We start from the raw sequence: 12,089 nt of genomic DNA on the forward strand, positions 1-12,089 counted from the left end.
ACATGCAGGAAACCCCCGAACATGGCCGATCCCAATTGGGCCACGTCGGCACGGTGCACTTCGTGATGACGTGCGTGCTCCTCCCGGGAAGCACGCACGGCATCACGAATCACAGCCGTGCGCATCGCGACCCCAATCAGGACCTTCTCCACATGGCCAGGGGTTCCCACGTCCGCAGGTGGAGGGGAGTCAGGTGACATGGACATCCCCACTACCTGCGGACGGGCCTGGGACGGGGCATCCCTGCTGGTGCATGGTGGTGCACTCACAGGGTCAGGGACAGCGACATGCACAGGCCCCTCCACGGTGACCTGTGTTGCCTCCTGCCCCTGGCCCTGGACTGCACAACTTGCACCAGCAGGGATGCCCCCACCAGGCCCCATGTGTGCCCCAGTGGCGGCCTCCTCCTCCTCTGTGCAAACCACCAACCTGGATGGCTCCTCACCGTCTCCCGCCGTAGCAGGCCCCTGTGGGGGCTCACCCACCCCTTCCGCTGCAGCCGTGGGTGCATCCCCGCCGCCTTGCTCCACAGCGCCGTCTCCGCCCTCTTCTTCACTAGCCGCTGCGTAGAGGGAGACAAAGAACACAAGCATCAGGGTACTGCACAATAGTCCCCTAGACAGGAAGCAATAGCAGATGAGCACCACTGTCAAAGTACACTTCCATCATGTCCCTCCACAACACATGGGTCAGTCCAGGCAAAACACACACAGTAACAGGCATGCTGCATGCCATGGATATTTCCATGCATGTCCAATGGACTCTTGAAACATTCAATGATATGCAACTCACATGCATCATGGCTCATGCATATCACATGCACACACTTCACCTCAGTCACATCCATCTGGCCCCAAACACACCAAACACAGCCAAAACAAGGGTAAGTTGGCTGCTTCACTGAATCTGTGCATTGTCACACACATGTGTCATGCATCCATGGCATGCACAAGTCACAGACACGCAGGTCAGGCACACAGACATGGCTACCATATATGTACCTGGCATCAGCACCCATCCCTCACCCCCACCCATGTCCAGGTACAGAGACTGGCATGCTCTCATGTTCAAAATCTGCATAGGGCTCCCCATGCCGCATTTGGACACATGCAACAACCACGTGGGTCACACATCACTGGTCGCACATGCATTACCATGATGTCCCTGCACACACACATGCATACATGGCCTATGGCACACATACAGGCAAGTATCATAGAACCAGCACACCGCAACATGCCCTGTCTCACACAGTAATGCTTGGACACTTACCGCTCAACTCCAGACGGGCCTCCCTCTCAAGGATCTGGGCGTGGAGCGCTGGGCGTACGCGTTCCAGGACCCTCTTCTGGATGGAACTCATGTGGCCCCGGCCCCCCTCCACGAGGCGCCGGGCCTTCACAAGGGTCCTGGACCTCAAGTCCTCCCAGCGCTTCTTGATCTTCTGGACGTTGCGGGTTGCCACCCCCTCCTCGTTGATGGCAACCACACAGTCGGCCCAGATCCTCTCCCATCCTTCCTTGCTGGCGCGGGACGATCCAAAGAGGGCATCATACTGCCCCAGGACATGCTCCACCAGGACACCAACTTCGGTGGCAGTGAAGCTGGTGCCCCTCTGCCCCTCTGGCCTGGGGTTGCCACTGGTGCCAGATGTGGAAGTGCCGACATGGCAACCCCAGAGGCAGGTGTGGGTGGGCAACTGGGTCCTGGGGCTGGGCTGTGGAGCGATGTAATCCCAGTTGGGAGTCTTCAGTTCCAGCAGGGGTGGACACAGCAACTGGACCCCTGCAGATGGCTGATGTGCAGGCACCAAATGGCAGGGCACGGTGGCAGCAGGCAGGCAGGCAGGCAGGCAGCAGCAGATGGCACGTGGGAGGCTGCTCGGGGCACTGGGGGGCAGTAACTCGGCCTTCTGGGCAGGAGCGTGGTCTTCCGTGTGTTTTCGGGTTGCCAGCTTGATACTGAGTGATTTGGCACGTGAAAATCCTGCACGTCAGCGTGAAATCCGAGGAAAGGCCCTTAGCGCGTAAGCGCGTCAGCACGCATACGCGATTCTATTGGACCAGAGTCCCTCAGCGCGTAAGCGCGTCTGTGACGTGACCCGCACGGGTGTTCCCCACTCAGCACGTGATGACGGAGCACACGTGAAAATACTGCACGTCCGAGTGTCATCGCGTGTCATTGGACAAAAGTGCGCTTACACGCGATTGGCCTATGTACGTGTATTTCAGGGGTGCGCGGGCACTTACACACGCAAGTACGTCAGCGCACCTGTATCCCGTGGTGCGTGGGAATTTCCACACGCTATTGGACTGGGAACTAGATTCCAGGGGTGCGCGGGTCACACGCTCGCCTAGTACACGTGCAAAGCATTAATTTGCGCACTTATCAAATGACAAGCCAGATGCCAGTATGAACATACCGTTCCTAGCAGCAGTGGCAGTGGGCTACCAAAGGAGGAGGAGGAGGAGAGGCAGGGCCAGAATATTCACACCCAGAACCAGCCTGTTCGGGATGCCTGATGACCAGGTGTATGGAAGGTACAGGTTTCCACCACACATAATACTGGACCTGGTGAGTGAGTGGGAGGATGACCTCACATCACCCACCCTGTGCTCCCAAGCACTCAGCCCCCTGGAGAAGGTCCTCAATGTACTGCACTTCTTAGCCACTGGATCATTTCAGCGGACAAGTGCCATAGTGGGTGGGGTGTCACAGGCCACCCAGTCACGCTGCCTACACCAGGTCTTGGACATCATCACTGCACGGCCATCAGTCCGCAGGCACATATACCTGCCCAGAACACCTGCAGAAAGGCATGCTGCGGCCCAGGATTTTTACGGTGTGGCACGATTCCCCAAAGTGCTAGGTGCCATCGACTGCACCCATGTGGCTCTACGTCCCCCCAGGGCATCTGAGCACATCTATAGGAACCGCAAGCACTGGCATTCCATCAACGTGCAGGTAGTATGTAATGCCAAGGGAATCATCACCTCAGTATATGCCAACTATCCCGGGTCCACCCACGACAGCTTCATTTACTGAATGTCCACCCTATGCCGGGACATAGATGCTGGGCGGCATGGCGATACATGGCTGCTTGGTGAGTATGTATGCCACTGCACATGCATGCATGTTGGATACTCAGCAAGGTCACAACCCCACCAATGATACCAATCACCACCTCCACAGGGGACAGTGCCTACCCTCTCAGCCCCCACATGATGACGCCAATTCGGAACCCCACCACGCCACCCCAGGTAAGATATAACACAGCCCACATTACAACCCGGGGCATAGTGGAGCGCACATTCGGAGTGCTAAAGTCACGCTTTCGCTCCCTTGACCGTTCTGGCGGGCAGCTGTTATACGCTCCCCCAGTAGTGTGCAGGATCATAGTGGCAGCATGTGTCCTGCACAACGTTGCAACACGCCGGGGCCTGCCCGTGGACATGGTGGTGGCCCCACATCCCCAACCACATGCACAGCCACTGCGCATGGGAGGGGAAAGGGCACGGGGGGAGGCAGCCCATACACAGCTAGTGGCTAATTACTTCACATAGTATTCACTCCCCTGTGGAGTGCACACTGGCCTGGCACATTCCATCTGACAGTCAATGATGACTCAACCTGACACTGATCCTGAATGTCTGTAGATTCAACCGTGAAAAGCATATCAGCCTGAGATTGTTCACCTGGAAGTGTTACAATGTGTGCATCCCTACCCACACACAACACCAATGCAGTTTTGTGAAGAAACACATTCAAGCAGCCGAAATGAATACCCACTTGCTAAATGCAACAAGAGGACAGTGCCATGTCACCCAACCCATCCCCAGCACCGCCACACGACACACCGTGCCATGTCATGCTAATTGCAGGTAAACAAAGTAATCCCCACAACATGACAAGTGTTGCAATGTACAGTGTCCCCAATTGAAACTTCCTACACCTGAAATGCTCACTGTAATGCAGGACCAACAACAAACTTGAGCAGGTACTACCATTAACATGACTTCAGTAATGTGATAAATCAGTTGTCTCACCACCTGGATATGCCTGCACTCCCACCACTTCCAACTGAACAGTGTTGGTGCCATGTAGAGTTGTAGGTGCACTGCTGCCAACAAGGACCCCATCTCCAGACTAGAGGGCCTTGTGTAGACAAGAGGAAGGGACCTGGAAATTGGGAGGCAGACACAGATGATGAGTTACACATCAATGCAACATGCAGTGTACAACACAACAGCAATATGCACTAGGAATGTATACACAGTATTGACTAGACTGCCCACACATGTAGTGGGAGTCCAATGTCACCATGTACTTCAATGTCACTTGGGCACACCCTTTGCAAGCCCATGGAAACGGGAAGCAGGAGGGGTGTGTGTGACTCAAACCCAGGCATCTGAACCTAATACATGACAAGCCTGCATGTGCCCAGCCACAATGCAGCGTATGCCCACAGGAACCACGGAAGCCAACAAATTGTCCCAAAAAAATTGGGAAAAATATAAAAATAAAAATAAAAATAAAAAAGAAATCAAAAATGGCCATTAAAGGGCCCGGGGGGGGTTGGGGAGGCCACCCAGGAGGTCCGAGGTCAGGGTGCACACCAGAAACCACCTGTGTGGATCCTGGGAAAAAAAAACACCTCCATGGGCTCATGGCCCACACGGCTACCCTATTGTGGGAGTATCACTGCTGTCGCTATTATCACCCTGTGCAGCTGCATCCGGAGGTGGTTGCACTATGGGAGGCAGCCCACGCAAGGCCCTACTCTGTTCCTCCATGGCTGCAAGCATGCGGGTGTGGTAGGTCTGGTTCTGGAGGATGAGGGTGCGGAGGTCCCCATGCAACAACTCACGGGATGCCCGGACCTCCGCCCTCGTTGCTTGCATCTCAGCTGAGAGCGTACGGGTGAGACGCTCCAGCTGCTGTTCTGTCCTTTGGTGTGTTGAAGCCTCAAGCTCAACTAGAGTCGTCCTGAGTTGATGTAGCTCCTGCCTCAGGGCTTCCCTGTGGCCCTGGGACTCTATGGAGATGGCCTCCTGCAGAGTCGCCAGTGCCGCCCGCCTGTCCCTGTTGGACGCCAACATGTCCTCCCTGTGTGACTGGCAGATGGAGTCGGTTGCCTGCTCTAGTCGCTCCATCAGCCTTTCAGGGGGGACAATGGAAGTGGCCACCCTATCCATGGCCTGAGCCATCATCTCGGATGATGCTGCCTGTTGGGTAGCCATACCGTAAATGGATTGCTCCCATGCGGTATTGCCAGGTGGCGTACGGCCACCACGTCGGCGGGCACCACACCTGTCTGGGGCAAGGCGGACTGCGCCTTGCTGTGCCGGCACTGCCTGAGGCTGCAGGACTGCATTCCCCCTCTGATCTGCTGGCCCAGGAACAGGATCAGATGTCGCGGAGTGTGACCCTGCATCCGTAACCACCAAAGGCCTAGCTGCCAACACTGACATCCCCATTGAGGGTTCTGACCCTGGTGCAGGTGGGTGGGACAGAACAGATTCCCTCCCTGGAACATTCACCTGCGACGGCACGTAGGTCTCATCATCCGAGTCAACAGCTGAGTACAGCTCGGGGGAGGTGCAGCCAGAGACACCCCTTGAGAGCACAACCTGTAGCACTTGTGGATTTTCACCCACCAGCACACCACGTCCCTCACTGGTGGTTGGTCGGCCCTCGGACCCCTCCTGGCTCTGCACCATCTCCACAACCCCAGCAGTATCAGGTGCGTCTTCCCCTGCAATGACATAAGAACAAAGAAATGGAAACCCGCATTAGCACCATGGCACACAATGAGGGCTGAGAAGCAAGAGAACCAGTACTTGATTGACACATGTCCCACATGACTAAGACCCTCCCATGCATGCACCCTCACTGCGTATGAAGGGCAGGCAAATGGCACACACTCATTACACAAAGATGGAAGATGAACACATTTTCTGCATGCTGCCTGGCAGTGGCATCACACATTGCCCTGTGATTGCCAGGTGACACACACATGCCATCACACAGATGGCATGTGCCATTGCTATTGAGTGTAGATGGAGAGGAGGGCAGCACTTATTCATTCTGTCCAGTTCCCACATGCAATAGCTTTTCTAATTGAAACAGGTCTGCTTTATCACCTGGAGCGGCCAGTCCAATATGGTCCAATTGCACAGGGACATGTGTGAACATATGATATCCAGGTAACAAAGTCACTCCACTTTACCATGGCCATGCCAGACATGTGACTAGAGGACTGAGGAATGCCTAGTATAAGTGGTGGAATGCATACAATCTGTCTGATTGAACATAGGAAAATAAGCAACAATGTTGTGGCAAGGTGACACTTCAAGGGCAACTGGGGTGCTGTTGGGCTAGATGTCTACTGTTGGCAGAAGGGATACTGCAATGGCCAATTGCAGCTGTGCAGGATGTATTGCATGAAGCACATGGCTGACACATTCGACTCAGGCGCACACACTCTCACCTGGCACACCAACAGATGCCCTCACACACACACCATGCACATGGATGACACACACATGCATGTGCACTCACCGGACAATGCCTCGTAATCAGGCAGATCTCCCACGCCTTGGATCTGTTCCTCCGTGACGTAGGTCCCAGCGACTGACTCATGTGGAGTGAGTTCCATGTCTTCTACTGGAGACCCACCTCCTGTCACTAGAGTTGCGGCATGACTTGAGGCCAGCTTCTTCTTTGCCCTGTGCTTTAGGTCATTACAGCGCTTGTAGCAATCATTGGCTGTGCCCCTCACGATTCCAAGGGCACTTACGATGTCCGCAACGGTCTGCCAGTGTGCCTGGCGTTGTGCAGGTGTGGTCTTTGATCCTGCAACAATGACCATCTCGTTATCATGTCCGGACACATATTCGACAAGTGCAAGTGTTCGTCATCCGTGAAGCTGGGCTTCCTCGACGGACCGGACTGTGTAGCCGTGTCTGGGGCATCAGCCTGTGCCGGACGAGCACTCTTCCTCTTTCGCTTGGAAGGTGGTGGTGATCCTGAGTGTCCTGTGCCGCTCTGGACACTAGGGGCAGGAGCCCTGGTGGGCTCTGTATCAGGTGTGTGGGATTGCACACTCAGCATGGGAGTTGGTGCAGGCATTGGCTCAAGTGTAATGGTGTCATGGGGAATGTCAGCAGAATGGACTAGGACGGACACTGTCCTGGCTGGGTGTGTGAGAGCTGGGGTGGATGGAGCCGCAGCTGCCCCTGCAGCCTCTCCGCCCTGCCTACTTGGGGCAGCAGATGACCTTGCTGCCCCAGATCCACGTGGCATGATGGCATCAACGTGCACCAGCGCACGTGTGGTAGCCCTGCTGACCTGGAAGTCAGCCATGGAGTCAGCCAGGTGTGGTGCCACAATGGGCTGGTCCGACAAGGGCTGAGCATGGATGGTGTCAGCCACATCAGCCTCAACGGGAGGGGGGGAGAAGGGGGGGGATAATGGGTGCCCTTGACTGGTCCTCCGCACATGGGGGGACAGGCTCACCCTGCAAGTTACGACCACGTCCCCTACCGGATCCACCACGGCCACCACTTGTGGCTCTTCCACCTTTGCCACCCTTACGGAATCCTCGCCTCCCAGCCATGGCACTGATATTAATGTGCGTATGGGAGTGGCTGTAGACTATAGTCCTGGGCAATTGGGGGTCAAAGGGGTTGGGTACCAGATGGTAATTGTACCCTAGTGCTCTAGCAAGGCTGATTGTAACCCCTGGGGAAAGAAGACGGGTCACGCAACGCACAGGAGGCCCAAAAAAGGGAGATGACGTGCACGCAACCCCTCCTAGACCACGTGTGCAGAAAGAAAAACCTGCACTACGCTGTGGCACCCAGTAACACAAGAATGAACGTATGCGTGTCACACGCAGCCTAGAATGACCTCTGAAGGGGTAGGCTACACACGGGGCAAGCACAGAAGTTAGATACGTGCGTGACTCACCGTCTGCCAGGTAAAAGAGCGTGAAAAATGAGCGCGTTTGGTTGGCAACACCCCCGCCAAAAGAAGATATGTACACTGTCTGAGGAGACAGGACAACAGTAGAAGGGGACACTGTTTGAGGGAACAGGCCCAGGTAAACCAGTACGAGAGAAAAAAGAGAAAAAGCTGTCAGAGGTAACAGGGAGTACGAACTGGAAACGCCGTGAAGTAAATCGCGTGTGAAACGACAAGAAGTACATAATTCACCCACTCGCTCTCCACGAAAAGCACGTACAAGGAAATCGTGTTCTACACGTACCTTATATACAGGCCCACACGTACAGCGTCACTTACGCGGCGTGTACGTGCTAGGCCCATTTTCACCAATCACACGCGTTGTCACTTCTGCGTGTAGATCCATTTTCACCAATCACACGCTTTGTCACTTCTGCGTGTAGATCCATATTCACCAATCACACGCTTTGTCACTACTGCGTGTAGGTCCATTTTAACCATTTACACGCTTTGTGACTTCTGCGTGTAGGTCTATTTTCTCCAATCACGCGCTTGGACGTGTCACGCAACATTTTCCTGCACGTGCACGTGACTTCATGGACGCGCATATGCTGTTGATGGGTTTACGCGCTAAGGGCCTTTCTTCGATTCACATGCAGACGTGTGGGATTTTCACGTGCAAAATCACTCCCTATCAGGCTGTCCACGCGTAAGCACACGGAAGACCACGCTCCTGCCCAGGAGGCCAAATTACTGCCCCCCAGAGCCCTGAGGACGCTCCCACCTGCCATCTGCTGCTGCCTGACTGCCTGCTGGCCAAGTGCCCTGCCATTTGCTGCCTGCACATCAGCCAGGGGTGCTGTTGCTGTGACCACCCCTGCTGGAACCAAAGGCTCCCGACTGTCACCCCACAGCCCAGCACCAGGACCCAGTTGCCCACCCACTCCTGCCTCTGGGGTTGCCATGTCGGGCACTACGACATCTGGCACCAGTGGCAACCCCCGGCCAAGGAGGCAGAGGGGCACCAGCTTCAGTGCCAGGGAAGTTGTTGTCCTGGTGGAGCATGTCGTGGGGCAGTATGATGCCCTCTTCGGAAGGTTGCGCGCCGATGGACGTCGTGACTGCCATCAACGCGGAGGAGGTGGCAGTCCGCGACTACTAATGTGTCAGGAAGCGCTGGGAGGACTTCAGGTTCAGCACCCTCAACAAGGCCCGGCGCCTCATGATGGCAGCAGATGCTAAGGGGCGGGCGGGGCCACTTGTCGGAAGATCAGATGAGGGTCCTGGAACGCATATCCCCTGCGCTCCACATCCATGTCCTTGAGAAGCAGACCCGTCTGGAGTCGAGCGGTAAGTGTACATGCATACTGATAGTAAGTTGTGCGTGTGGTGGTGTGCCAGGAGTGTGCAGGTTGAACATGTATTTTTATGTGGCCAAGTAGGGGGGGTGTACAGGGCTGTGAGGGTGACACATGCGAGGGGTCTCATGTGTGACACATGGATGGTGCTTGTGTGTGTGGGCTTGCATGGCACAGGATGTGGAGGAATGATTGTCAGGTGTGACATGGATGTCGATGGAGACACTGCGACAGTTGGCGGAGGTGTACACATGCATGCAGGTTTGGTGTTGTGTGTGCATGTGTAGTGTACTCCCTATGTTGCATGTGATGTGTGGATGACCTTTGGCTGCACATGCTGTTGTATGTGAATGGATGGTGCTGGCTGTTGCATCATGGCTGTGGTATGGCTCATGTGTGCAAGTTGAAATGACATGTGTGTTGGGGATTGTGATGCCATGTCTGAGGTTTACCTATGCCACTCATGTATAACTGTCATGTGTGTATGAGTCCATTTTACAGTGCCCTGATGCCTGTGTTTTCTTTCTCCCTGTCTGCACCGTCAACTGATGAAGAGGACGGAGCAGGTGCTGTGGAGCACAGCGGCAGGGGTCGCACCACCAGCCGGAGACGCAAGGGCCAGATCCCCTCCCAAGTTGTGATCTCGTCGGGGAGTGAGGAGTCTGGTGCCGCGTCCCAGGCCGCAGCTGGCAAGGGGAGGTCCAAGAGGCGGAGGTCGGAGTTGGACTCCTCAGCAGCAGAAGAGGCAGCTGGGACCCCACAGGGCCCAACGAGGGAAGATGGCACGGAGTCATCCAGGTTGGTGGGGTGTATGGTGGTGGGTGCCCCTGCACTGCTGGGGGGTGGGGGTGGTGGGAGACATGAGTGGGGGCCTGGTGGTGGGTGCCCCTGCACTGCTGGGGGGTGGGGTGGTGGGAGACATGGGTGGGGGCCTGGTGGAGGCTGCCCCTGCACTGCTGGGGGGTGGGGTGGTGGGAGACATGGGTGGGGGCCTGGTGGAGGCTGCCCCTGCACTGCTGGGGGGTGGGGTGGTGGGAGACATGGGTGGGGGCCTGGTGGAGGCTGCCCCTGCACTGCTGGGGGGTGGGGTGGTGGGAGACATGGGTGCGGGCCTGGTGGTGGGTGCCCCTGGTGGCTGGGGGGTGGGGGTGGTGGGAGACATGAGTGGGGGCCTGGTGGTGGGTGCCCCTGCACTGCTGGGGGGTGGGGGTGGTGGGAGACATGGGTGGGGGCCTGGTGGAGGCTGCCCCTGCACTGCTGGGGGGTGGGGTGGTGGGAGACATGGGTGGGGGCCTGGTGGAGGCTGCCCCTGCACTGCTGGGGTTTGGGGGTGGTGGGAGACATGAGTGGGGGCCTGGTGGAGGGTGACCCTGGTGGCTGGGGGTGTGGGTGGTGGGAGACATGAGTGGGGGCCTGGTGGAGGGTGCCCCTGGTGGCTGGGGGTGGGGGTGGTGGGTGACATGAGTGGGGGCCTGGTGGAGGGTGACCCTGCACTGCTGGGGTTTGGGGGTGGTGGGAGACATGAGTGGGGGCCTGGTGGAGGGTGACCCTGCACTGCTGGGGTGTGGGGGTGGTGGGAGACATGAGTGGGGGCCTGGTGGAGGGTGACCCTGGTGGCTGGGGGGTGGGGGTGGTGGGAGACATGAGTGGGGGGCTGGTGGAGGGTGCACCTGGTGGCTGGGGGGGTGGGGGTGGTGGGTGACATGAGTGGGGGCCTGGTGGAGGGTGACCCTGCACTGCTGTGGTTTGGGGGTGGTGGGAGACATGAGTGGGGGCCTGGTGGAGGGTGCCCCTGGTGGCTGGGGGGTGGGGGTGGTGGGTGACATGAGTGGGGGCCTGGTGGAGGGTGACCCTGCACTGCTGGGGTGTAGGGGTGGTGGGAGACATGAGTGGGGGCCTGGTGGAGGGTGCCCCTGGTGGCTGGGGGGTGGGGGTGGTGGGTGACATGAGTGGGGGCCTGGTGGAGGGTGACCCTGCACTGCTGGGGTGTGGGGGTGGTGGGAGACATGAGTGGGGGCCTGGTGGAGGGTGACCCTGCACTGCTGGGGTGTGGGGGTGGTGGGAGACATGAGTGGGGGCCTGGGGGAGGGTGCCCCTGGTGGCTGGGGGGTGGGGGTGGTGGGAGACATGAGTGGGGGCCTGGTGGAGGCTGACCCTGGTGGCTCGGGGGTGGTGGGAGACATGAGTGGGGGCCTGGTGGAGGGTGACCCTGCACTGCTGGGGTGTGGGGGTGGTGGGTGACATGAGTGGGGGCCTGGTGGAGGGTGCCCCTGGTGGCTGGGGGGTGGGGGTGGTGGTAGACATGGGTGGGGGCCTGGTGGAGGGTGACCCTGGTGGCTGGGGGGTGGGGGTGGTGGTAGACATGGGTGGGGGCCTGGTGGAGGGTGTCCCTGGTGGCTGGGGGGTGGGGGTGCAGGGGGACATGAGCAGGTGTGCAGGGTAGTCCCCTGTTTTGTGGGCTGCCTGCAGGGGCCGTGGAGGGTGTACAGGGAACACCTGTGAGGACCCACCCAGCCTAATCGCGTGTGTAACTTCCCACGCACCCCTGTAATACACGTACCCAGCCAAATCGCGTGTGATAATTCCCGCGCACCCCTGTAATACACGTACCCAGCCAAATCGCGTGTGATAATTCCCGCGCACCCCTGTAATACACGTACCTGGCCAAATCGCGTGTGATAATTCCAGCGCACCCCTGTAATACACGTACCCAGCCAAATCGCGTGTAAAACTTCCCGTGTACCCCTGTAATACACCTACCCAGCC

The sequence above is a fragment of the Ambystoma mexicanum genome, chromosome 7q (assembly GCF_040938575.1).
Source record: "Ambystoma mexicanum isolate Mex_15411 chromosome 7q, UKY_AmexF1_1, whole genome shotgun sequence".
NCBI lineage: Eukaryota > Metazoa > Chordata > Amphibia > Caudata > Ambystomatidae > Ambystoma > Ambystoma mexicanum.